Source organism: Panthera pardus, unplaced genomic scaffold, assembly GCF_024362965.1.
Source record: "Panthera pardus isolate Hobbes unplaced genomic scaffold, ASM2436296v1 HiC_scaffold_9, whole genome shotgun sequence".
Lineage (NCBI taxonomy): Eukaryota > Metazoa > Chordata > Mammalia > Carnivora > Felidae > Panthera > Panthera pardus.
Window position 1 is genome coordinate 639,455 of NW_026527024.1, and position 27,993 is coordinate 667,447.

At 46.1% G+C, this 27,993-nt stretch overlaps 1 long non-coding RNA gene across 1 annotated transcript; it reads right to left on the reverse strand.

The window, feature by feature from the left end:
• On the reverse strand, nucleotides 1-27,953 carry LOC128775872 (uncharacterized). Its single transcript, XR_008420808.1, has 2 exons — nucleotides 27,406-27,953; nucleotides 1-427 (listed from the first exon to the last, which is right to left on the reverse strand). It is a non-coding gene; the product is annotated as an uncharacterized LOC128775872 (long non-coding RNA).
• Nucleotides 27,954-27,993: the final 40 nt, after the last annotated feature.

The window sequence follows — 27,993 nt, forward strand, 5'->3', positions numbered from 1 at the left end:
TTATGTCTCTTTTCCTATAATTACTTCTGTTTATTGATTTAAGTATTGTTAACCAAAAATAAGGTAAAATCCACTATCTTTTATATCAGAAAGAACACTATTTGGTCCAGAGGATTCATGCTTTCCACTCCGGATTCTTCCCAAACATTTCCTACATGTATGTTGTTAGCATAATCCTAGGGTAGTGTTATCCAATGAAAACATCATCTAGATACTGCTGGTACATTTTGCAAAGACAGAATTAGGGGCGCCTGGGTGGCTCCGTCAGTTAAGCATCCAGCTTCAGCTCAGGTCATGATCTCACAAAGTTCATGGGTTTAAGCCCCACTTTGGGCTCTGTGCTGACAGATCAGGGCCTGGAGCCTGCTTCAGATTCTGCGTCTCCCTCTCTCTGTTTCTCCCCTGCTTGCGCTCTGTCTTGCTCTCTCTGAAAAATAAATAAAAACATTAAAAAAAAAAAAAAAAACCAACAACCTCAGTCTTTCTGTCTTTCCACTTTGCATATTGGCCATCATCCCCAGGCATGTCACCTCATGGTTGCAAAATGGCTGCTGTGGTTCCAAGTATCACATGCAATTTCAAGGCAGAAAGAAGGGGGAAGCTACTACTGAGTCAGCCACTGCTTTCTCATGTAGCAAAAAAGTAAAAATGCTCAAGAAGCTTCCCTGAAGATTCCCTCTTGCATTTCATTGGCAAGAAAGGGAACACATGCCCACAACACGACTCGATGAAAGGGAGACCGGGAAATTGATTCTGAACCTAGTAGTATCTCTCCATAACTGAGCTCGCCATCGAGGAAACTGAACATCTAAAATGGCAGAGCAAGAAAAATCAGATTTTCATGGTTCGTTATGTTGAAAATACGGAGACCAAAAGTTAAAAACGGAGTTCCTTCTTCAAAGCAAAGTCATTATCAAGCATCTGATTACAGAGTATTTTACACGGAAACTGCATGAACCTGGCTCCCGCGGCTGAGAATCTGTAATCTGAGACAATCTGGTAATAATCTCATTTGGGCCATCAAAGGGGAGGGCGTAATGTTAAGTTATTAAATAATACGTGATGACTTTTAGAAGTGGAACCTCTTTTGAAAATGCAAAGCGCTGGAATTGGTAGTTAAGTCTTCACTCCATGTTCCAACAAGTAAAATCAGAGATTGCCAGTGATGTGTGTCCTAAATCACATCTGCTACTCTACAGAAACAGATGACTGCGTATGCTTTGATTATAAAATAAGAACAGTGATTTGTATTCATGGCTGGGAGAATTAGTATCCTTACTCTGCAGTCACACCTCGAAATAATGTGAGACAGAATGATGATTCAAAATTTATTCTTAGGCAGAGAAAAACAAGTATATAAAAGAAATAGAACAGAAAATTGGGGGGGGAAATGTAAAGGAAATTCTTTTCTCTGCCTAGATTAAGAGAATTTGCTTTTCGATCTTCTTGCCTTCTTTGTCGGTCCAGTAAAGCAACATCATGAGCAACTTCAGGCTTTTTTAAAAAAGAAAAAAATCCTAAGCTTCTGGTTCAACTTACCACATTTCCTCTCTACCAACAGACATTCTCCGTGACTCCTTCTCTTGGTCTCCATGGGATCCTGTACTTTGCATTAGTTTTGATCTTGTAAAAACCTGGATCGTTCTGTGCGCCGTCATGAAATATCTCCCGCAAACCTGTGGCCCAGGGCAGAAGGAGGAATGAACTCAAAGGAGGAAAGAGCAGTCTGAGCGGCCCTATTCTCAGGCGGAGCCGTCGATGTGATCTCAGCGAGAACCGTGGAAGGGACACATCCACCCCTCCCCCTGGGCCACAGCTCAGCCAGCAGGGCCTTGGTTCCATCCAGGGAGGCTCTGGGCTCTGGTTCCAGCCCGGTGACTGTGAGATCCTGTTTACTCCCAGTCTGAGCCCATTTATCTGAAGCAGATGCTTGCTGGAGGCCGCCTGCAATCGCAAACTTACTTCGGCCCCTTATGGTGTCCTTCTAGCTCAGCGTCAGCCCCCGTGGCTTATTTATGTTCAGGAACCACTTGGTTTGCCGTCCCAACTTTTCTCCCGAGCATAAATAACCGCAGCCTTTACGGGGCTTCATAGGGTGGGGACAGGTCTGGGTTGACCAGAAGTACAGCCATTTCACATCTACTTTCTTTTCTTCTTCTTCTTTTCCTTTCTCTCCCCTTTCTCTCTACAAATTTATCGCAGAAACCTGCCATTCCAGTAATGCAAAAGCTATTTTACTCCAGTATTAAAGTTGTCCTAGATAACAGGGCTGGTGGTCCATTTCATGAAAATTTATTTCCATACATATGAACCAACAATTTCAAAGACTCCAATGCATATAAAATTAATAAACCTGAACACTGCCTGATAGCACAGCCGTGGTGAAATCTACAAATTGAAATCACTGTTGCAGCCCGAATATATTCACATTTGAAAACTACTTGACTTTCTTCACCACATACATGTTTGCTCTGTAGTGAGCAGTCTTGGTGTGGGGCCCGGGGGGGGCACCGTTAGGGCAAGTTCAGCATTTGGGTTAAGACAAGAGTAGAAGGTCTAGAGCGGGGGCCATGGAACTGTCCCGGTGAAAGGCCAGAGCGGACAAGATTTGGAGCAACCCAGGGCAGCTCAGGCTCTTGCATCAAAGAAAAGAGAGAGGGGGAACCAGCAAGTAGAGTGAGCCCGAAACCTGCCACGAGTTTACTACTCACTTTGCATATATCAGTTCACTTAATCATTGTGTTTCATATATGAGGGAGAGAGGTTTCCCCCTTTCACAGATGGGGTAAGTTCTTTGAAAACGCCTTGGTTAACTGGCCAGTTCCTAAGCCACCAGATGGGGTAGATGCTATTCATCCTATCGTGCATTCATTATTCTATTGTTCTGCATTGTGCCAAATATATAGAAGGCACTCATTTAATACTGAATAAACAGCCCTCCCTTGACTCTCTTCCTGATGAGGCTTGCCCCTTGGGAGCAGATCTTGCCAGACTTTATTAAGACCTTAACCCGCAAGACTATCATTCAGAATAGAAGGTGGGGGGTAAGACCTTAACTCATTTAGGGGTGTTCGCTGTTTCCTTTGAGGCAGGGGATCATCCATAAGCCTCCAGTTCCCTGATACAAATCAGGACCAGATGCTCTGGCCACATCTGTGCTTCAGTCCGGGTAAACATATCTGTAAGAGGCTCCTGGGGTCAGGTTCCCGGTTCCACAGTCCAAGCTCTATAGTAGGTATCTCAACCTTTCATCGGGTTTCTCCAAGCCAGGCGAGCACATGACCACCAGTATCTTTCTTCCATCCGACTCACAGCCGAGCCCACCGCGTAGCTTAACAATAATATCGTGTCCTGTGTCCCCAAAACATTTGATAAGATCGTTCAGAACAGATACAGATCCCCCAAGGGATTATGGTCCTATTAATTTTGATTTTACATCTACGTTAGTCATATTAATTCCTCCTGGGCTGAGATTTATACCTATTTCACAATCACTATAGCAGCAACTAGAGAATCTTTTCATTTTCTGTTCTGATTTAGTCAACTACATCTCTTTGCATCTAGAAAAAACCAAAAAGACTGCTTCTCAAAACATTTGAGAAGCTCAGGTGATTACGTAGAAACTGGCTGTGCGATCACCAATTTCTTGGAAACCCTGCTGAGGTTTTTTGCTTCCTACCCACCACTGGCACAGCTCGTAACCACACCCCTTCTCGGTCCTTAAGGTGTAACGTAGCATGTATTAAACTTTTTTTTATTTTTAATTTGAAAAAAAATTTTAGACAGAAAGAAATTGAAAAAATAGCGCAAATAATTTTTTTTTTTAAGTTTATTTTGAGAGAGACAGGGACAGCGCGCGTAGGGGAGGAGCAGAGACAGGAGGGAGACGGAGAATCCCAAGCAGGCTCCTCACCACCAGCATGGAGCCCAATGTGGGGCTCGAACCTATGAAACCACGAGATCATGACCTGAGCCGAAACCCAAGAGTCGGTCGCTCAACCGACTGAGCCACCCAGGTGTCCTGCAAAGAATTTTTATACATCCTTCACTGAGATTCCCTGAATGTGAACATTTCACATTCATTCTCTATGTGTTCATATACACACAGAGGGTGCTCAATTAATGCATGTTGAGTTACCTGATAGCTTGAGGGCATCGGATTATACAACATCTAATTCTCCTTTCGAAGGAATCTATGATCTTATCGCTTGTACATAAGGTAAATCTTTCACAATGTTTGTAATATGTCTTCACACATCGAAACGCTAATAACTAGTCAATTCAGCCACATGATAAGCTAATAGTTCAGAGGCAAATACTTGGCATTTCCCCCAACATCACATTAGATGCCAAGTGATACAAGAATTGTCTTGTAAATAGGACATGAGTGAGAGTGAATTATCCCTGCCCAAGAAATAAAAAATAAGAGGAAGCTGAGACCCTTAAAATATAGAAAAAATCAGCTGGGGTAGATCAAAGCCACCTTCCCACGTGGGACTCCCTGAAGCTTAGAGGCAACATTGATACCCCTACTCGTGGGTCCCACAAGTGCCACATGCTGAGCAGAGGTCCCCAAGTCTGCGTGTTTGTTTCCCTGTGATCTCTGTTCTACTTGGTGACATTGTCACCAATTGTGGGAGTTGAGATTTCTCCTCAAAAATTTATTTCATTCCCAGTTTCTTTTTTTTTTTTAACGTTTTATTTTATATTTGAGAGAGAGAGAGAGAGACAGAGAATGTAAACAGGGGAGGGGCAGGGAGATGGAGACAGAACTTGTCAGCACAGAGCCCAACACAGGGCTCGAACTCATGAGCAGTGAGATCATGACCTGAGCCGAAGTTGGACACTTGACCGACTGAGCCACCCAGGCGCCCCAAGACTGTGGATGTGGTTGTTTCTGTCCCATTGCATCTTGTGAGGTTAGCGCTAGCAAGGGTAGAGATAGGCTGGCATGAAAGGAGCTTGGAGATGGGGCTCTAAATGCCACCACCAGGATAACTCCTCAGACTCGGAGGGACCATCAGGTGTCCTGGTGGTTTGTCAAGGGACCGTGGGGGGCGAGGGGGAAGGACCCCAGAGAACTGCCTGCCTACTCCTGCCTACGCTCTGCCCGTGTTCATCTCCGGATCGCTAAATAATGTCTCCCTGTTTCTTTGCGTTAAAGGTGAGCATTCAGCAGCGGGTGTGGCCTGTTTTCAAACACGCTGCATCAGGTCAAGGCTAGACGAAAAAGGAGCTGTAATACAGATGAGAGAAGGGAGAAATTCTAGAATTCGAGAGACGAAATAGGCAGACCTTGGGCACTAAATGTGGGAAGTGAGCACGAGCGGCAGAAAGAGGCAAATTCACCCTGGTTGAGGCCCTGCTGTGTGCCAGGCACTGCACATACATAGTAGGATTTATGTGAGGCAGCCTTCATTAGCCCCACCTCATGGATGAGAAATCAAGTCTCAGAGAGGTGAAGTGACTTGTTGAGGTCACACAGCTAATAAGGAGGAGGTCAAGACACTGCCCATTAACATAAACCATTTTTTTTTTCCCCTGGTTTAAGCAGCATAACCTAGTCTTCAAATGAAATCTGAAACAAAAGCCCAGCATATAAAACAGATCTGCTCTCACGGGGCGCCTGGTTGGTTCAGCCGGAAGAGCGGGCGACCCTTGATCTCGGGGTCATGAGTTTGAGCGTCACGTTGGATGTAGAGATTACTTAAAAAAATAAATACACTTTTTTTTTTAGGTTTATTTATTTTATTTTGAGAGAGGCAGAGACAGCACAAGTTGGGGAGGGGCAGAGAGAGGGAGAATCCCAAGCAGGCTCTGCACCATCAGCACAGAACCTGATGGGGGGCTTGAACCCACGAACCGTGAGATCATGACCTGAGCTGGAACCAAGAGTCCGACACTTGACCGACTGAGCCACCCAGTGCCCCTAAATACACTTAAAACAAAACAACAGATCTGTTCTGGTTAGAAGAGGATAAAGGGAAAGGCAAAACTATGGAGACCGTAAGAAAATCAGTGGCTGCAGGGGGTTAGAGGGAGGGATGAACAGGTGAAGCACAGAGAATTTTTAGGGTATAGAAATAGCTCTGTACGATACTATAATGGCAGATATGTGTCATTGAACATTTGTCCAAACCCATAGGATGTACAACACCAAGAGCGAACCCTAAAGTCCGCCATGGACTCTGAGCGGTGATGATGCATCAGTGTGGGTTCATCACTTGTAAGAAACGTCCCACTCTGGAGGAGGTGTTGACCGCGGGGAGGTTACGCGTGTGTGGGGGGCAGAGGGATGTGGGGAGTCTCTGTACCTTCCTCTCAATTTTCCTGTGACCCTAAAACTGCTCTAAAAATAAAGTCCATGGCAATTTTCTTTTATTATTTTCTAAAAAAGTTTTAATGTTTATTTTGGAGAGAGACAGAGACAGAGCATGAGCAGCGAAGGGGCAGAGAGAGAGGGAGACACAGAACCCGAAGCAGGCTCCAGGCAGTGAACTGTCAGCACAGAGGCCAACGTGGGGCTCGAACTCATGGTCCGCGAGATCATGATCTGAGCCAAAGTCAGATGCTTAACCGACTGAGCTACCCAGACACCAGAAATTTTCTTTTAGAAAGGATGAGGGGTCTCTGGTCCCCCCCAACCCCCACCTCACTCTTCCCTTTGGAGGTCCCTGATGCCACCAAGGGTCTTCCAAGGCACAGGCAGTATGAAAGCCACCATCCCCACCACGAGAGGACAACCCCTTCTGTGAAGAACCCAGAGCAGCCTTCCGCAGGGTATGTTACATACGGGGTGCGGCCCTTTCTTCCACCCACTCTGATTTCCGTTCCTGGGACTCCTCCCCCAAATGGATAGCAGGGATCTACCGCCCAGAGGACGATCCTTCCAGGCATTAGCCCCACCTGACACCTCTCAGGTCATAAGGAGCTCGCATAACTAGAACGTGTTTGCCCCAGACCTCCGGGGGATCCCCTCCGGCCCAGACAGCATCTCAGGCCAGCTACCCTGCGGGAAGAGAAAGAGTGTTTAGAGACAGACGTGGCCAGGACAGCTCTGGGGCCCGGAGCTCCTACACCTTCCATTGCTCAGAAAAGAGAACGAAAGAGAAAAAGAGGTTTCCTGGTTCCGTCTCCCTAGATGGCAGGCTTTTTTTTTTTTTTTTTTTTTTAACTACTAAAATTCCTATTTATTTCCTTGTCTCAGAGGCCAACACAGTGCAGAACCCCCGGAGGTATTTAACAAAGGCACACTGAATAAAGAATCGTGAGGCCTGTAGGGGGATTCTCTCCTCATCAGCTAGGGACTCGCTGAACATGGTATAACAGTTGCAATAAGTGATTCAAAAGCAAGGAGGGGCACCTGGGTTGAGCATCGGATGCTTGACTTCAGCTCAGGGCATGATGTCATGGTTCATGAGTTTGAGCCCCAAGTCGGGCTCTGTGCGGACAGCTCGGAGACAGTGGCTCAGACCATCTCAAAGAACTGTCTTTCCGTCAGTAAAGTTTGGCTTTGAGTTGAGTTCCATCCCCTTGATGTGTGTGACTAATAGGACGCAGCAAAAGAGATGTCATTGCAGTTTCTGACCAAAGCCTCACTGGCCCTAAAGTTTTCACATCCCGCCTCTTGGGAATGGAAGAGAATTTTCTGCCCTGCTGCGAGAAATCCGCGCTGCATGGAGAGGCCACACGCAGGTGCTCCGGCCCACAGCCCCACCTAAGCCCCCAGCCAAACACAGCATCAACTGTGGCCATGGGAGACATACCATCTTGGACATCCAACCCCGTTGGGTCTGCAGATGACTCCAGTCCCAGCCACCATCTGAGATTCCTGAGAGAGAAGGACCCAACTGAGCCCAGGAAGCCTACAGAACTTTGAGAGGTACGTTCATTTCCTAGGGCTGCCCTCCCACAATACTACATACCGCGTGGCTAAAAACAATAGAAATTCATTCTCTCACAGTTCTCGATGCTAGAAGTCTGAAATCAAGGTGTAAGCAGGGCCGTGCTCCCCCTGAAACCTCTAGGGGAGGGTCCTTCCTTGCCTCTTCCAGCTTCTGGTAGTTCCAGCTATTCCTTGGCTTCATGGCAACAAGATTCCAATCTCTGCCTCCAATGTCACATGGCCTTCTTCACTGTTGTCTCTGTCCAATTTCCCTCCTCTGGTGAGGACACCGGTTAGACTGGATTTGGACCCACCTTAATAACCTCATCTTAACGTGATGACAAAGATCTTATTTTCAGATAAGGTCAAATGAGGGTTAGAAATGCAACATATTGAGGCACCTGGGTGGCTCAGGCAGTTAAGTATCCAACTTCAGCTCAGGTCATGGTCTCACGGTATGTGAGTTCGAGCCCCGAGTCGGGCTCTGTGCTGACAGCTCAGAGCCTGGAGCCTGCTTTGGATTCTGTGTCTCCCTCTCTCTCTCTGCCCCTCCCCCACTCGTGCTCTGTCTCTGTCTCTCAAAAATAAATAAACATTAAAAATTAAAAAAAAAAAAAAAGAACTACAACATGTTTTTTTTTTTGGGGGGGGGACACAATTTAACCCACAACCCTTGTACACAAGGGACATAAGCTATCTAAAGGAAGTCAGCCTATGATTAAAAAGTGGATATGCAGATAATTGAAATGTGAGTGGAAGATTGTTTGACTTGCTTTTAGTATAGATTTAAATTGGGTTTTGCTCTGTCTTTCTTATGATGTATTCCCCATTAATGTCTACTTTTACAAGAGTCAAGGTCTTTATTCTAAGCCTGTGCTATATAAATAACCAAAGGCTAAGAGTCAGAAGAGTTGTATCTGTCCCTGATGAGCTGTGTGATCTCAGGCAAATCAACCAGCCTCTCTGGGCATTAACTGCATTATTCAACAACCATACATTAGAATCCTACAATATGGTGGCAGCAGTAGGGGATCAAGTGTTCACACAGCCCAATGTCTCATTTCACAGCCCAGGAAGTCAACCCGGGTGAGGTGAAAGGAACTTCCAGTCATAAACGAGCTGTATTCTGATAGTATTCATCTGTTACATGAGGGGCTTGGGACAAATTTTCTCAAAGGCTTTTTCCAGTCATTAAGTGGATTCTGATTCTAAAACCATGAATCTATATTTTACCCATTTTCAATGAAAAAGAAATATTACATTCGACTCAGCTGACGCATTTCTGAGACTCAGAAGTTGTAACTGCCAAATTATGTCACCACAATTTCCTTGACTTTGATGCTTATGAATTATGAAGCCAGTGAATAGAAAGTTTCATCAAACCATCAAAAGCTAAAAATGATTTTTTTTGTACTTTCAGTTTGCATGACTTTGAGGTTGCTGTTTTTGCTAGTCCTAATAATGTCTCCATATTTTTAAAAGCCCCTAGAATATCTCATCGTGGCATAGATAAAGCACAGGGCTCACCTACCAAGAACTCACTTAGGCTTGGAAAGGCACTCATTGCCTGATTTAATAGAAAAAAAAAATAATTATTTGAGACTAACATGCAAAATAAAAGTATACATCACATATAAGTGATACATTATATATACACATACACATATATAATATATACATATGTGTATATAGCATATACTCATACATCACTTTCTTTGCAAATAGGAAGAGATCTCAAATGTTGTAAGGGTATGTGTTGGAATTGTGGGTTTCAGATGTGTATTAGATTCAGCCTCCAGTTATGCCCAGTACCAGGGTACAACACTTAATAACCTGCAGGAACATTTGTATGAACGAATTGCTTTTGGAAACGAAAGGCACGTGATACAGCATGTAAGTTAATAGCGACACCAAGCATGTGCTGGGTAAAAAGATGCTTCAATAATGTACCAGGAGAAAATCTGGGTAAGTGGGCTTAAGATACAGTTTCAGACCGTATGATTTGCCGTAGCAAAATCCGAGAATATGAGTCAGAATTAAAGAGTCATAAAATGAGAAAGTGTTTGCCACCTCGTCAGAGCACGATATCAATCGTGGGCTCCAAGCGTGTCAGGAGCACGCAGGGACCATTTCTTTGTTCCTGGACGCTCATGGGCTCCTTCCCCTCTGTTCCCAAATCCTTGTGAAATGCACTTTTATAGCACTTGACCCACGCATAGTCATTATTAGTTTATGGTTCATGTCCCTGTCTGGGCTGTGAGCATCTGTGGGGAGATAAATTATGTCTTAACTGTCTTCGTGTACCCAGGGTCTGCCCGTGCCTCGGGTACAGAAGGTGATCAATGAGCTGTGTTTCTCCAGTCCCTCCACCGACAGCAACAAAGATGCTGTGGGTGATGCAGACGTGAAGAGGGAGCCGAAATAACGGGGATTTGAAACAGAACAGATTGTTCCTCCCAGGCAGCTATGGGTAACTGTTAACAAATTTGTCGTTCATTCATACCTTCCCCATCCATCCCTGTCTCGGCTGGCGGGGTAACTTCTAGCCTCTGGACTGCTGGGTGAGGCCCTCCTTACCCGCCGCCCGACGACGGCAGCCTCCGGGGCAGCCGTCTCCCCGAAGCACCTGCCGCAGACTCAGACGGGAGCAGAGAACCGCCTTCCGACCACAGGTCCTCCTTCCCACCAGCTTCCGCGGAGTCCGGAGCCTGACTCGGACGTGGCAGTGATGAAGGAGAGGGACGTTTTCTCCGGAAAAAGAGTTTTGGAAGCAGAGATCTTAGTGCACCTCCGTTGGGCCGTACCCTTGCCAGGGGTCCTTCTGCGCAGAAGGGAGAGGTCCCCCCACCCCCCCCCCCTCCAGACAGGATCTCCTATCCCAGCTGCAGTCCCCCGTCCACCCACGGAAGATGGCAGTTCAGCTGTCACAGCCCCGCGTCGTCCCCTCCCCGTTCCCAGATCGGGGACAGTGAGGGTCCGTGTCCTGGTTCCCTGCAGCACGGTCAGCGGTGCCAGGTCCCAGGCACTGGGCCTGCTGCTCCCTTCCCACAGGAGGACGAGAGCCAGCTGGACGTCACTTGTGAAGGTGGAGCTGGAATCTGCTGGGTGACACCTCGCCAGCAGGTCCTGCCAAAGCCTGAGCTGGTTGCCCCGCGGCTGCCTCACGAGTTGTACAAGAAGCTTCTCCCCTAGTTGTCTTTTCCTCCCCGGTCCTTTTTGCCAGTGAGCCAACGGGAGCCTGGCTCTGCTCTTCACACAGGTCTGGGTCGGACAAAAGGCACAGCTGGTGACCAGGCAGCAGGCTTCGTAGAGACTTTTCTCTTTCCCTCGAGTTTCCTTTCCCACTGCTTTCTTTCAAAGGCATCTCGTAAATATCCGCAGAACCAAGGGGTGGCTCCTCCCATCTGCCTGGTACTTTCTGCATCACTAGTCCCTTCCGTCTTCCAGGGAAAGGTAGGCTTTGCTCCCGCCCTGCTCTCCTTCTCTGGTTTGGAGGCCGAAAGCTTCTGGTGAGCCCCGGTCTTGTCTAAAGAGGTGTCAGGAATGTTGCGCGCCGCCCCACCACAAAAAAAGGAAAGATAAGAACGGGCAATGCTCTGAGGTTGGCGATGGCCTGGGTCAGGTGGAGTCCTTCGACAGAGGAGTTGCGGAGAGAAGTAACCTAAGGCTGTGTGTAGGGTGCCCCTGTGGATCAGGCGTTTTCAGGTCCTCTGATTTCACACCTCTTCCTCGCAATCGCCTCAAGAAGAGGGCAGGGTTCCCATTTCACAGATGCGAAAATGGTGGCCCAGAGATAGTAACTAGCCTTCCCAGGCTCCTTCAGCTAGCCCCTCCTGGCTGTCTACGAGAATAATTTGTTCTTGTTTCATTTGATCACATGGCTACACTTCATGTTCCTGTGCTCATTCTAGTCTCCTGTTTACGCAGAAGTCTCACAAATTACAAGCATTAGAGAATTCTGGCTGGGAAGTGTCCAGCAACCTTCCTGGGTCAGCGTTCAAAGCAAGTACATCAGGGAGGGCAGACTTCCCAAAGCGTAGTCTGAGGAGCTGGGTCCAAACTGTTACCAAGCTGCCCAGAGAAAAATACAAAAACTAACCACTCAAAACTTCTAAGGCCAGGCTTTTCAACCTTGACACTGCTGATATTTTGAGGCTGATTATTCCTTCGTGGGGTGGGGGGCGGGGCCCGTGCTGTGCATTGTGGGACATTTACCAGTATCTCTGGCCTCAGCCCACCAGACACCAGTAACACCCCCTCCCCAGCTGCAACAGCCAAAAAATGTCTCCAGACATTGCCCCCTGTCCCCTGGGCGCAGAATCATGCCCACCCCCCTGCCAGTTGAGAGCCCCTTTTTAAAAGCAATCTGCCCAAGGGATTTTCTATCTTTTCAATCCAATACTAAAAACATTGGACCTTGAATTTTGTACGTCTTCTTTGTTTTTTAATTTCATCTCTCCAGCAATTCATCTTTAATGATTTTATTCAAGTATCAGTCTGCAAAGGCATGGGGGAAACAAAAAAAAAGCTAAACAAAACCGGTGTTTCCCCCTCAATGGTTGGAGAAGCCCTGTTTGGGGGAAGAATATAACAGACACCCTTGGGAGAAGGCCACCGGGGGGAGACAAGAACTATCCCACCAGAATCCTGTCCTATCCTGACCGATAACTGGGGGGGAGGGGGTGGCCTTAAACAGAGCCTTTTAATATTTACATTTTTGAAAACCATGTGGCAAAGACACAAACCCTCCTCGCCACCCCCCCCATGTGACAGAGCTCCCCTTAAGGTTTACCAGCTTCTCATCTCGTGCCCCCTCTTTCCTAGTCTGGCCAGACAGACAGACATCCAAATGTCCTCCTTCTCTCCCTCTGACAATGGATTTTCAAATGGTGGCAAACCTTTTGCCCTTTCAGACAGCGCACGCAGGAAGGAAGCAATCTGGATGGATTATAGCAAGTAGATTACTTTCAAGCTCTTGGCAATACTGTTTTTATTGTCGATGTCACCCACTTCAGCTCTGTATATTAATATGTCTTTTTCTGATTACAAAAGAAATACACACTTGTTGTAAAATTTGACTATCATCGAAATCTGTAACTCGAGAGGTAAAAAGAAGCCTCATCTCACTCTGCCCGGCTCCTCATCATGAGCACTGAGGTTAGATCATCTTCCAGAGCTGTGTGTACCTATAGATGTGTGTATGTGTGTCTGTGTGTATGTATATTTATATACATATTAAATATATATATTTAAACAAATGGAATCATACTATGTATTCCGGTCTGTAACAATTGCCCTTAGATATCAAAGGTTGCATAAAAAAGAAATGCCAGGCAAATGTTCTGATGCTAAAACGAGAACAATTGAAAAATCATATATTTGTAAAGCAAAGAATTCCTGAGAATATACCTCTCCAGATTTCAGAAATGTGAAAATTTGCCGACGTGTAGCCATATGGTAAGTATGTTTATTTCCTTAAAGTTCACCCAAAAGGATTGTTCTCATGCAGTATTTATTAAAATGTATGTTTTCTGTCTAACGTTATTGAACAAAACAAATATTTCCCTGGACCAGCCTAACCATCTTATTAACTGTAAATTGGATTATCTGAAATGCAATCAATATTCTTCTGGTATACAATGCTCCTAACATATAATTCTAAACCACATTAGTACAGGGAGAAGCCTGCAGAAGATTTAACAGGCTTTGTCTTGCCTAGCTATTGTTCAGATTTCTTCATCCAGACCCTGCAGTCTGAACTGAGCATTAATTATCACCGAGAGCAGGGAAAATGTCATTTAAAAAAAAAAAAAAAAAAAAAAACAACTGACAGTCGTAGGTCAAGAAATGGCACTTCCAGGTTTGGATGCCCAAATCAAACATTCCTTCCAAGAACATGCTTTGAGCGTATTTTATATATTCCAAGTTCTGAGCTGGGGGCTGTGGGTGAACCGAAGGTAGTAAGGGTGTGGTCTCTGCCTTTGCAGAGGTGTCTTAGGACATGGTTTCTCCCTTTAAGAAAGAATATACTGGGGGCACCTGGGGCATCCAACTCTTGATTTCAGCTCAGGTCATGATCTCACGGTTTGGGGGATTAGGGCCCCACGCTGGGCTCTTTGCTGATGGCACAGAGCCTGCTTGAGATTCTCTCTCTCTCTTTCTTTTTCTCTCTCTCAAAATAAATAAATAAACTTTAAAAAGAAAAAGAACATACTGTGAAGCATTTTATTCTTTAGTGATTTAAGCTCACATACTGGATATCAAGTAAGCATTTTTGCTGATTAAGTACCTATTAATATCACTTTCTCCGTGGATGTAGACATCTCTTACCTCACACTGACTATAATTTTTTAAAGTTTTCTTAAATTGAATTCCTGCTAAATGAATCCTACCCTTATAAAATCAGACAGGCTTTCCCGAAACAAAACAAAACAAAACAAAGAGAGCACTGTCTTGGAATGCAAGAGAAGTATAATTTAAAAAGCAGACGTCTAAAAAATCGCACGTACTGAAAATGCATGCATTGAGCAAACACTCAATAAATTTTCATTGTTGAATTAACATATGAATAATATTAATATTGGCCATATTTTTCAAATTCCTCTTTGTCCATAAAGGGCTTACCCACTTCCTAAGTCTGACTTGGAAAATGCCAACACAACCATCCCTGTGAGAGGAAATCTATCCAGAAACCCTGCCAGGAATTGGGTGTCTGTTTCACATCCAGTCCCACTGTAGTTCCTGGGGCTTTAGGATTTGGTGAAGTTCTACCTCACACGCAAACCTCCCTACTTATTTGGCTGTGCCTCCAAAGGAATTTTTTTATAGGCCTTGCTTTAATTTACTTCTACAGTTTACTTTGGTCTCACCAATGTATTCGGTAAAGAGGTTAAGTGGATAGTTGATTCCTTTCCTAAGACTACGGACTCTAATATCCAAGCCTCGGGATGAATGGTCTGATCTCTAAAAACACCGCTCTCTCCTTTCTGACCTGGTGAATCTGACCCAACGAACACCTCCACCGTTCTCACCGGAGAGGCAGCTCCAAGGTGACCCAAGTTTTCACGGAGGGTTGTCACTATCCCGTGATCAGAGATGCCTTCAATGCACAGTCTAATAGTAAATACACCCTTACGTGTACAGACATGTTTACAACTACCACAAGGGCTGGATTTAAGATGATACACCTTTTGGGGCGCCTGGGTGGCTCAGTTGGTTAAGCTACTGATTTTGGCTCAGGTCACGATCTCATAGTTCATGAGTTCGAGCCCCACGTCGGGCTCTGTGCTGCCAGCTCAGAACCTGAAGCCTGCTTTGGATTCTGTGTCTCCCTCTCCTCTGCCCCTTCCCCTGCTTGCACTCTGTCTCTCTCTCTCTCTGTCTCTTTTTAAATTTTTTAAATGTTTTATTTATTTGAGAGAGAGAGAGGGAGAGAGAATGGGGGAAGGGCAGAGAGAAAGGGAGACACAGAATCCGAAGCAGGCTCCAGCCTCCGAGCTGTCAGCACAGAGCCCGATGCAGGGCTTGAACTCACAGACTGTGAGATCGTGACCTGAGCCTAAGTCAAATGCTGAACCGACTGAGCCACCCAGGCGCCCCTCTCTCTCTCTTTCAAAAATAAATAAACATTAAAATATAACAATAAATTTAAAAATAAAATAAAATTTTAAAAAGGATGACACATCTTTTACACAAATTTTGAAATTAATTACTAACTCTGTAACACATAAACGAATCTTTCTTAATTTTTCCCGTGGTAGCTTTTCTGCTCTCTCCACTCTTATCCCAAAGCTTTATTTAAAAGGTCACCTGGGGATGCCTGGGTGGCTCAGTCCATTAAGCGCCCGACTTCAGCTCAGGTCATGATCTCACAGTTTGTGGGTTCGAGCCCCATGTCGGGCTCTGTGCTGACAGCTCGGAGCCTGGAGCCCGCTTCGGATTCTTTGTCTCCCTCCCTCTCTGCCCCTCCCCCACTCACACTCTGTCTCTCTCTTTCTCTTAAAAATAAATAAACATTAAAAAAAGAATAATAATCCTGACTTCCACTAGTCGCTAAAAGAAGAAAATCACTTAAACTCCTCCGTATAATTTGCCATAATATTCAAATCTACAGGCTCTAGATCAGACTTCCCTTAGCAGGAGATGTTCTGTAGAAATCCTGAGACTGTCTACTGACATCATCGTCACATCAAAACTCCGACCTCACATACACACACACACACACACACACGCACAAACACGCCCATGCCCACACACACACACACACTTGCTCAGCTGATGAGATGTCAAGCCTACAGAATTTCAAATGACATCAGCCACGGCTACTACAATGTTCTCGGCTGGCGAAATCTCACGATGAAGAGTCAGAAGTGTTTTAACAGTAGCCAGGAGTTCGTACCACAATTTCCTGCCAGGATGTCACCCCCAGGTAAATTCTCCTCTGTCCAGGATTAGTTCCCCCAGCAATCCTCCCTCCAGAACTTTCCTGGTGCACCCGATACTGTCAGTTACCAAGGTCTACAGGTAATGATTTTTTAAAGGGAGGAGCGATGGGAAGTGAGTCATTATAAGGTTGGTTTGGTGGGAAGGAGAGAACGGAGCCCTAGTTCTAACTTTGTTATGTTATTATGGGGTGGAAAAAGATATATTGAAGTCCTAGCCCCCAGCACCCCAGAATGGGAACTTATTTGGAAATAGGATTTTTGCAGATGTAATTAGTGAAGATGGGGTCATACTGGAGTAGAGTGGGCCCTTAATCCAATATGGCTGCTGTCCTTACAAGAAGCAGGAAGACCACCATGGGACACACAAGGGAATGTCACGTGACTGCAGACGCAGAGACTGGAGGAGGCAGGGGTTGGAGAGATGTATCTACAAGCCAAGGACACCAAGGGTTTCCAGCCACACCAGAAGCGGGAAGAGGCAAGGAAGGATTCTACCCAGAGTCTCAAAGAGAGGTTGACCCCGGTGACACCTTGATTTTGGACTTCCAGCCTCCAGAACTGACAATCTAGTTCTGTTGTTCTCAGTGCCCCAACTGGTGGCACTTTGTTAAAACAGCCATAGGAGACTGACCCAGGCACGTGTAGACATTGGACGAGACCCCTCATCTTCCCGAGAGGTTTTGTCACTGTATAAAACAGGCTGGGGGGGCGCTTCGGTGGCTCAGTTGGTTAAGCTCCAACTTCGGCTTAAGTCACGATCTCTTGGTTCATGAGTTCGAGCCCCACATCAGGCTCTGTGCTGACAGCTCAGAGCCTGGAGCCTGCTTCGGATTCTGTCTTCCTCTCTCTCTGCCCCTCCCCACTCACACACTCTCTCTCTCTCAAAAATAAATAACGATTAAAACAATTTTTAAATAATAAAAAAATAAAACAGGCTGTGAGGCAGGTGCCACAGGACTGTGGGGAGCCTTTTGTGTAAAATAACTAGAAAACTCTGGTTATAATTCGTTTCCATTCAATTCTTTTCTAAAACCAGCTCAGAAAGGGTGGGGCAATGATTAACCGGCATTTGGTGGTTCACACCCAGGACAAGTTCGGTCACAGTCTGAGAGCAGAACGCATTGAGAGTGCCAATTCCTTGCGTGGATGTGGAACAGATCCCGGCCCATGAGGGGGTCCAGCCACCTGGCCCATGGCGTGTCCTGGGCACTGCCGAAGGGCAGGTTACGTCTTCAGGTAGAAGTTCTGAAAGCAGCACTGATGTTACTCCTCACACCGGCAAACCAAATGAGCACAAGTTTTACTGAAGACCACAAAAAAGGCAAGTCTATCTACAGTGTTCTGAGGATGAGTTGACCTTTACCGCTTTCTAGAAGGTCTAGGTGTCGATTTGCACCAGCTTGAGGTTTTTGCCTCCATTTTTCTTTGATTGTTTTAAATTTCACAAGTAATTTGTAAATTACACTCTCCATTTAAAAGATTCAAATGAGGGGCGCCCGGGTGGCTCGGTCGGTTGAGCATCTGACTTGGGCTCAGGTCATGATCTCTCAGTTCGTGAGTTTGAGCCCCGCGCATATATCAGCATGGAGCCCGCTTTGGATCGTCTGTCTCCCTCTCTCTCAAAAATAAACAAACACTTAAAAAATGAAATAAAAAAATAAAAGACTTAAATGAGGCGCGCCTGGCTGGCTCAGTCAGTGGAGCACGTGATTCTCGGTCTCCGGGTCAACGGGTCAAGAGTTCGAGCCCACCCGTTGTGGGCAGAGCCTCCTTAAAAAAAATTAAAACTGGGGCGCCTGGGTGGCTCAGTCGGTTAAGCGTCCGACTTCAGCTCAGGTCACGATCTCGCGGTCCGTGAGTTCGAGCCCTGCGTCGGGCTCTGGGCTGATGGCTCAGAGCCTGGAGCCTGCTTCCGATTCTGTGTCTCCCGCTCTCTCTGCCCCTCCCCCGTTCATGCTCTGTCTCTCTCTGTCTCAAAAATAAATAAAAAACATTAAAAAAAATTAAAAAAAAAAATTAAAACTGAAAGATCCAAAAGATCCCCTCAACTCACCCCATTCTAAACGTCACTCTCTTTCTAAACCTAAGCCTCCATAAGCCTGTAGGGTTGTCCTTTCCCCCTTAGACATGGCCTGTATATTCAAACTGAATTTCGTCACAGTATAACCTCTTCACGTTGTGCTCCGAGAATTTTGAGCTTTTATGATTTAGGTTGGGTATTCGATAGAAACTGTAAGTACCCTTTAAAATTTTTTTCATGTTTATTTATTTTTGAGAGAGAGAGGGAGCACAGGGAGGGGAGGGGCAGAGAGAGGGGGACACAGAATCACAAGCAGGCTCCAGGCTCCCAGCTGTCAACACAGAGCCCCATGCAGGGCTCGAACTCACAAACCACGAGATCATGACTTGAGCTGAAGTGGGACGACTGAGCCACCCAGATGCCCTATAAGTACCTTTTTAAAGCAATTTGCATTTAACGTTAGGGCCCTGTTGTTACAGAACTATGTACAATATAATCATACAGGTCTTAACGACAAACGAAGACCGATGTCGTACAGAAAAAGACGAGCTACACCTGGGAAGCTAACAGCAGTTAAAGTCCATGTTGGCCATGAAAGGAAAGTTCAGAACGCCCATGAATGCGGTTTATCATTTCTGTCATGTCTACGAGTTCAGTGATTAGGGTTAGAAGGTTCCAAACTGAGTATGGGCTTGACAAAGATTCTATAAGCAACAAATGGAACCTGCCATCAAAATTGTTCCCTTGTTTGCCTTAGGTCACGGGGCCTCTCTTGCAAGCCCAGAGTCCTTTTCTTTTTTTAAGTGGGCTCCATGCCCAACGTGGGGCTTGAACTCACAACCCGGAGATTGAGAGGTGGCTGTGCTACCAGCTGAGCCAGCCAGGCACCCCTTACTCAAGTCTTGTTTGTATCCTTTTTCCTTCACTCTCTGTGCAGCCGATCCACCCACGCCCTTCCTGAATGTATGTTGGCTTTGACCTTCCCAGAACCACAGTAGGGCCTTCACTGCCTCCCCCTAAATGGTGCCTGCCATCTCCTGACCAGACACCCTGGCCCCCTGGTGCCCTTGAAAACTTCCAGGCCCAAAGCTTCTTTGTCCTGCTATAGGAGATGAAATGGGCCCAGTATTTTCTGGGGTAAAGATTTGAAGTTCTAATTAGTTCTCATAGGAAAAATGTGGCCATGCCTTCAGGTTCTCTGTTGGCCACCTCCTCACAGGCTGGCTGACTCCCCACGTGTGAATTCTTGGGTGCCGCACGTAATGAGAATAAGTCCAGTTTTATGGGAAACGAGATCCATAATTTCCACTGTATTCTCAAGGACTTTCTTGACGCCACAAAAAAAGGCATAAGAACCTTTAAATATTAGAATCTCTTCTGAATTTCAACATTGGCCAGAGAGCAGATTTAAATTGGCTACTCATTCATTCACCCTTTAAAATAAAGGTAGGGATGGGGTGCCTGGGTGGCTCAGTCGGTTGAGCATCCGACTTTGGCTCAGGTCATGATCTCACAGTTCATGGGTTCGAGCCAAACGTCAGGCTCTGTACTGATGGCTCAGAGCTTGGAGACTGCTTCGGATTCTGTGTCTCCCTCTCTCTCTGCCCCTCCCCTGCTTGTGCTCTGTCTCTCTCTCTCTCTCTCTCTCAAAAATAAATAAACATTAAAAAAAAAATTTTTAAATAAAGGTGAGGGGGGGTTTGCCTGGCTGGCTCAGTCAGTAGAGCATGCAACTCTTGACCTCAGGGTTCTAAGTTTGAGCCCCATGCTGGATATACAGATTACTTAAAAATTAAATCTTTTTTTAAAAAAATTTTTAAATAAAGGTGACAGGGCCATATATTGCCCTACAGCAGGATCAATCCTTCATCGAGGTAAGTCACAAAATGAGAATACAACGGTACAGCCATGGCTTCTTGGGAAATGCTGAGCTTGACCCATGGTTCCTAGCTCTGACCTTGGCTTTCTATTATCAGGTTATTTTCAATTTGCTTAATTTTCCCCACAACACTCACTACCATCTAACATGCTATGTCTTCTAGTTATTTATTTTTCTTTTTTGTCTGTCCCCCTCCATTAGGCTGTAAGTTTCATGAAGGTGGTAGGAACTCAATCCATTTCAGTTGAATGAATGAATGAATGAATGTCGTATTCTCCCACCATCCAGTGGAACTCTCCACATTACCTTTACTCCATCTCAGTCTCTCTGTCCACATCTAAATTCATCCGGACTCTGATCTCCCATTTCCAATTGCCTCAAATCTTCTCCTCCTCCTTTTAGTCACTGCTGCCACCACCATTTTGCCCAGTGACCCATGAATTAGCTTCCTAAATAGTCTCCCTGGCTTAGCTCTTCCCTTGGTACACCCTAAATTGCCATGTCATATTCGTTCCTAAAAATATCACTTGGATAATGTCCCTCCCCACTTCCACTAGCACCCCCCACAAAAAAGGGAAGCAATCACAATGGCTCTAAAAAACAAGATTATAACTTCCTCTTTGTACTTCTCTGTTTTTTCTAATTTTTCCACATTAAAGGTATCCTCCTTTTACTATAAAAGGTTATGGAAGAGAAGACCCCCAAAAGGGTCCCTCGTGCTTCCACAAAGACTCTCCACCATGTGGCCACCACTGTTCCCATGCCCTCAATTGCCCTGCCTGCCTCGTCCGAACGGTCTCCACCCTTCTACACACAGAGGAGGCTGAACTCTGCCCTGAACTTCAGTGACAGAGTCTCCCTCAGATCTCATGAGAGGAAACCAGATGGGTCGGGGCGATTCCAAGGCACGAGGGGCTACAGACGTCATCAGACGGAAGCCATAGGTAGAAGTCGCACATCTGACCGAAGAAGAAGCCCCAAAAGCAAACACTGGAGGCCTTGGTTACATCGCTCGCTCCGGCACTCTGAAATTCCTTCTTCTCGCTCCATTATGTTTCACTTGAACTTGCAACGTTGCACTGATTTTTCTCCCCGCTTACTTTTTTCATGTGAGCGTGGTCACTGTGCTTTACCACTCAACAAACCGTAAGAAATCTACAATGCAAACCCTCCTCTGCGGATAAAGGAAATTGATTTTTTAAATCCATTTGGATTCACCAGAAACAACCGCCTTTTAACACCCATCTGAACTCCTACCTAATTATTTTTAGGGCTTTGGGCTAGAAAGCAAATTGCATTATGTTCTTCTAAAAGTATATACTTACAGAACCATCTGCAGTCCCTTCAAAGTAAGTCACTTCTGGAATACATATTGTCATAAACTCTATTAGATCATAGAATTACGGGGCTGGAAGTGATCTAGAGAACTGACAAATCCCCAGTCTTCAAAACCACATATTAACTAGGCCAGAAACTAAAAGGCTTGTTCGGAAATTTCCTGCTGCTTCCACAGCCCCAAACCGTAAAAATATTTTTCGTGTAGAATGAGACCAAATCCATAAGCATTTTATTTTATTTTTTTCATGTTTTTTTAAATTTATATTAGAGAGAGTGAGCGAGCGAGTGAGGGACGGGCAGAGAGAGACAGAGACACAGAATCCGAAGCAGGCTCCAGGCTCTGAACTGTCAGCACAGAGCCCCGCATGGGGCTCGAACTCACGAACCGTGATATTGTGACGTGAGCCGAAGTTGGAGGCTCAACCGACTGAGCCACCCAGGCACCCCCATAAACATTTAAAATTAAAAAAAAAAAAAAAAAAAAAGGAATTAAAAAAGACTTTTCCAGTGCTAGGAGCCATGATTGCTCCCCTTGCAAAGGACGAACGCCCACAGGAATCACGTGCACATCGGAGGCCAGCCCCACCCTTTCCAGTCCTACATTGTCACTAGGTTATCAGACTCAGTAGCCACCAGGAGCCAAATGTCACCAACAGAGTTGACCCCCACCCGCGTTCCCATGACAGAAGCCGGCAGAAAGGACAGGCTCCGCGACATTTATATCCAAACACTGGCCGGACTCATTCTAACCTGGACAAGTGCTCAGAAGCATGTTTTTATACAGTAAAAGCAAGTCAGGCCCTACCCTAAAATGAAACGTGTATTAGAAGTCCCAGTCTCCCTCCTGTTGCCCTCCCCCACCCCATGCTGGCCTTTCCTCCTCTCTCCTAGGACGTTCAGACCTCCCAGAACCTCCACCTTCAGCGGGAACAGCCAGACGCACTCAGCGTTCATTCGTCCAGCGCGGGTTCTTGGAGCAGCGCGTCCCGTACTCTACATGGATATTCTCCTCTGTTCTTCACAGCAGGACTCTGATGAGCATCCTCTGATCCTCGTTCAGCGGGTAAAGGATCTGAGGCACAGAGAAGCTTGGTAACTTGCCCAAGGTCACACAGCTAGTAAGCAGTAGACGGAGCAAGAGACTTGGACCCAGAGGTCCAACGTCAGCGGCCACGCTCTTAGGCTACCTTGTTCAACCTCCTCAAGGGCCTGGGGCCTCCCAGCGCTTGATGGGAACGGTGCTCAGTGTTAGGAGGGGGTAGAAGGTGGTGCGATGTATATGAGAGAGCCTGACCCGCTCCGGGGACAGGAATAGCTTCTCTAAGAATGAGACATTGCAACTGGGGCCAGCAGATTGGAGAGTCAACCATGCAAAGAGGTAGGCAGGCATGCTTCCGTCCAGGAAGTCAATCACTCATTCATTCATTCATTCATTCAGACACTGAACTGCCACCAGCTGCCTCTCTCGGAGGCATCATTGGCATCTACAGTCCATTCCCGAGGCAGGAAGCAGAGGCTGATGTTCAAGCACTTGTTAACCCTAGAAATACTGACCCCGTGTGGTTCCATCGTTAACCCAGGGAATCAAGAGCCGCTGGAGGTCGCTGGGCAGGTGGATGAGGACACTTCCCTCTCTTCCTGAGATTGTACGGCGGCCGCCTGGAGGGCAAGGCCATCCCTAGATGAAGGCCCTCCTCCGGTTCGTGTGCTGGTTACTAAGCCTCTCTGCAAGGAAAGAAGCCAAGTGCCCCAGACTCTTGCTGCACTCCGTGTACAGGGATGGCCGAGGTGACATCTAAGCCACTCTCAGCCACTGAGTTTGGGGAGGGATCTACTGAACCCCTCCAGCCTCCCTGGGGCCACCCGCTGTTTGATTTACAGACCTGATAATCAGACGGTGACACAGGCCTGCTCCCTATACGAATTCAGTTGTGCACCTTGTAAGTCCCTTACACTTGAATTTCAAAGTGTAACACGTCAGGCGGTGCGGTTTGCTTTCTGGTTATTGTTAGCATCGTGGGGAAAGATACTATCTGAGCTGGAACAGACCTCTGAGAGCAACTCGTACAGCGTTTACCAAAGCGTGTTCCGTGGAACCCTGGCCCAGAGGGCTGCTCTACCAAGAAGAAATGGGCTCGCGATATCGGCTCCCAAACCAAGTGCATCGGCCTCCACACCTCAGAAACCTTCTCCGTGTCAGTATCACTTTCGGCACCCTCCTGGAACGGGTGCCCGGGTCCCCCCCAATCCCACCAGAAACCGGGGCGCTGTTTCTAACTACGCTCTTTCCCTTACTTCTTGCAATTCCTCCTCAGAGCTGTTCCCAGAGCTGGCCGCTTTTGCCCCGTTTTCACACCCATCACCCAGCGTCACCGGTACCCCTCCTCTAAAATATTACAGGCCTCCCATCGGTTCTGTCTATTCCCCACAAAGCAGCCAGAAGGGTCTCTGCAATGCACACAAATGTCACTCCCCCAGTTAAAATTTTCGATAGCTTTTTGTCTCTGCCCTAGGATACAGCCCCAAATCCCCCCAAAGGCTTTTAAAGTTCCATAATGATCTGGAGTCAGGCCTTTCTCCGATTTCTCCAGCAGTCCGCGCCCTCTCACTTAGGGAGCAGTTATTTGCGTTTTTCTCTGCCACTTTTTCCCCTAACCTACCACTGTCAGGGCTCCAAGCTCCTGACGGCTGCCCCCCCGCTGCCCCCTGACTCCCCCTCATAGCTCCCTTGGAATCCACCGTGGCGTGTTTTTGTGACACCCATGAACTTCACTGGGCGGGGTCTCCTTGGGGGGGGGGAGGGGCTCCACCTCGCATGATGCCTGGCTTAGGAGGCGTTCACTAAATGCTACCGAATAACCGATAATATTAGAGGGAAAATAAAATGTAAAAATTACACCTGATGTAGCTCAGAATTGCCTAAACACATGTGCCCATGGGATTCCTCTCTCATTTAGCCTTGCCACACTTGAGCTTCTCAGAATGTTCGGGGGGCAAGCAGGTCCAGCGCGTGTCTCTCATTTTATGGATTTCTGGGGCCCAGGCTGGTGGGAAAAGCTTACGCAGGGTCACTTAGCACGTTAGTTCTTGAAAGAGCACAGGTTGTTCTCAGAAAATAACCTACAGCATAGAATTTAACTATTTTTTTTTAACGTTTTATTTATTTTTCAGACAGAGAGAGACACAGCATGAACGGGGGAGGGGCAGAGAGAGAGGGAAACACAGAATCGGAAGCAGGCTCCAGGCTCTGAGCCATCAGCCCAGAGCCCGACGCGGGGCTCGAACCCGCGGACCGCGAGAACGTGACCTGAGCCGAAGTCGGATGCTTAACCGACTGCGCCACCCAGGCGCCCCTAGAATGTAACTATTTTAACGCTACCTGGAGATGTGTTAAAGCTAAGAAAACCCACAGAAATTAGAAATCTTAATTAAGAGGGAACAGCCAGGCAAGGGAGGTGAGAGACTGGCTTTTCATCACTCACAATGAAATAAAATTGATTAAACAGTTAAATGAGGGGCGCCTGGGTGGCTCAGTCGGTTGAGCGTCCAACTTCAGCTCAGGTCACGATCTCAGGGTTCATGAGTTCAAGCCCTGTGTCAGGCTCTGTGTTGACAGTGCAGACCTTGTTTAGGACTCTATCCCTCTCTCTCTCTGCCCCTCACTTGCTCATGCTCTCTCTTATTAAAAAAAAATAATAATAATAAATAAAAAACCTGAGTTGTCTCATTCCTATGTGTGGTCCACCTGGCAGATACTTCTGTCTCTAGCTGTATGAATACGGCTGGCTACACAGTTGACCCTTGAACAACTCAGGAGTTAGGGGCATCGATCTCCCCCACCTGCCACAGTCCAAAATACGCATAGCACTTCTGACTCCCCCAAAACCTAACTACTAATAGCCTACTGTTGACCAGAAGCCTGACCAATAATAGTTGATTTACACTTATTTTGTATGTTATATATATTGCAGGTTGTATTCTTACAATAAAATAAGCTACAGGGAGAAAATGTCATTAACCAAAACATCAGGAAGAGAAAATACATTTACAGTTCTGTATGATAAAAAAATACATACCTATAAGTGGACCCGCAAAGTTCAACCCTGCGTTGTTCAAGAGTCAATTGTATTTGACTAGATAGCTTTAAGGACAAAAGGAGGGGTGCCTGGGTGGCCCAGTCGGTTGAGCATCTGACTTTGGCTCAGGTCATGATCTCATGGTTTGTGGGTTCTAGCCCCTCGTCAGGCTCTGTGCTGACGGCTCAGTGCCTGGAGCCTGCTTCGGATTCTGTGTCTCCCTCTCTCTCTGCCCCTCCCCTGCTCACACTCTGCCTCTCTCTCTCCAAAATAAATAAACATTGAAAAAAATTTTTAAAGAGAAAAGGAGGCATCATTAGCATAAATCCAGGAAAATAGAAACGCATAACAGGAAAGGAAAAGAGGACACTGATGCAACGTTGGCCAGTTATTAAAATTAAAACTCTGGAGAATCAGACTCAGTAGTCACTAATGAACGAATTCAAACAAATCTTTATTGAGGCATTGGATTAAGCACCCTGTAGCTCAGAGAAGGTAACTACTCCATTTTTTTTTAATGTTAACTTATTTATTTTGAGAGAGAGAGAGAAAGACCATGAGAGGCAGAGAGAGAGGAGAGAAAGAATCCTAAGCAGGCTCTGAGCCATCCGCACAGAGCCCCACTCGGGGCTCAATCCCATGAACCCCGTGAGATCATGACCTGAGCACAAATCAAGAGTCAGATGCTCAACCAAATGAGCCACCCAGGCGCCCCCTCTGCTCCGTTTTTTTACAGTATGTGGCCCCAGGAGATGTTTTGTTTTGTTTTCAAATAAGTTTCAATTTTAATAAGACCCCTCTACATACACATTTGCTACTGAAAATTAAACTAGCACATCAAAAAAAAAAAAATGCATCACGATTCCAATTTTTGGAAACCAGAAAATCTAGTCTTTGCACCCTGCCCTAGTTATAATTATGGTCTAGCCAAACCACCCAGTATTTTCTCTATGTGCCTCCTGCACAAGTTACTTGGCTTCCAATTTGATGTTAGGTTTTATCCTTTTTTTTTTTTTTTAACATCTTTTAAAAAATGTTTTTATTTATTTTTGAGAGCAAGAGAGCCTGAGCGGGAAAAGGGCAGAGAAAGAGAAAGACACACACACACACACACACACACACACAGAATCCGAAGCGGGCTCCTGGCTCCGAGCTGCCGGCACAGAGCCCTACTCTACAAAGCGCTAGTCGGACACTTACCCAACTGAGCCACCCAGGCGCCCCCTGTTAGGTTTTATCTTAATGACTTCAGGCTTCTCAAACACACAGGCAACACTCAAAACTTACTAGTACTTCCTTGGCTCAAATCAAAAAGTGGAACTAAAGCATCCTGAAGTCCTTCGAATGCAAACTACAGGATTCCTCACAAATCACTGATATCAAGGTAGAAAAGACAAGACAGAGCCAATATCCTAGACTATCAAAACATTATACCATTGAAAGCCTATTCACAGACCGAAGCTCCTTCTAGATCTTTGGATTCCAGTAGAAGTTGATGCTCAGGACTCAACTTGCTACAAAGTAGCCTGGAAAGAACAATATAGCCCACAAAGAGCAAGAAAACCTGAAACTCCAACAAACCACCGCAAGACAAAGAACAGGAAACGTTATGTACTTTCTCTGATTTACTGACCTGATGGAGTTGTTTTGAGGGTGAAATGAGCTAATACTAGTAAAGCTCTCAGTACAGTGCTCGGCAGGGAAGTAAATCTCAAAAAACAAAACAAAACAAAACAAAAAACATTAAAAGAGAGCTGACTTACCTTGGACATTGCAGGTCTAGGACTGAGACCGTTTCTATAAAGATCAAGGGCTAAACTCCTCTCCCCCACTCTCACACCCCATCAACCTCTTTGATCAGTACTTGCTCCGAGATTTCCTGTTAATTCCTTCAGGTCAGTAGAGGAGGAAAACACTTTTCCTGGACCCTCTCACTTGCAGTGTCCCGCTCCATGAATTGCACTGACTAAAGACAGTAGTAAGAGAAGAAAACAGAGTAGATTTGCGCGTGTAGCACTCAGAGCCGAGGGAACACTCCGTGATGAGTAACTCCAAGGTGGGGGTTAGAATTTGGAATTTATATACTTAGTAGGGGAGAGGAAGTGGGAGGGGAAGGCTCTGTGGGAAGAACACACAGGATTCTTTAGGAAAGACAGATAGGTTTTCAGGAGAACAAATGCAGAGATGAGGAAGTTTGTGATAATGTTTGTCTGTACAAGTTTGGGGGGCCGGGTCTTTCTGTCTTCTGGAGAGCCATAAAACTCTCCCAGGGAGGGCATTTATGAGTAAGTAGACTTTCCCCAAAGAGGAAATTTATGGCAACCCTATTTCCCGGAAGTTGCTGCTTCTGG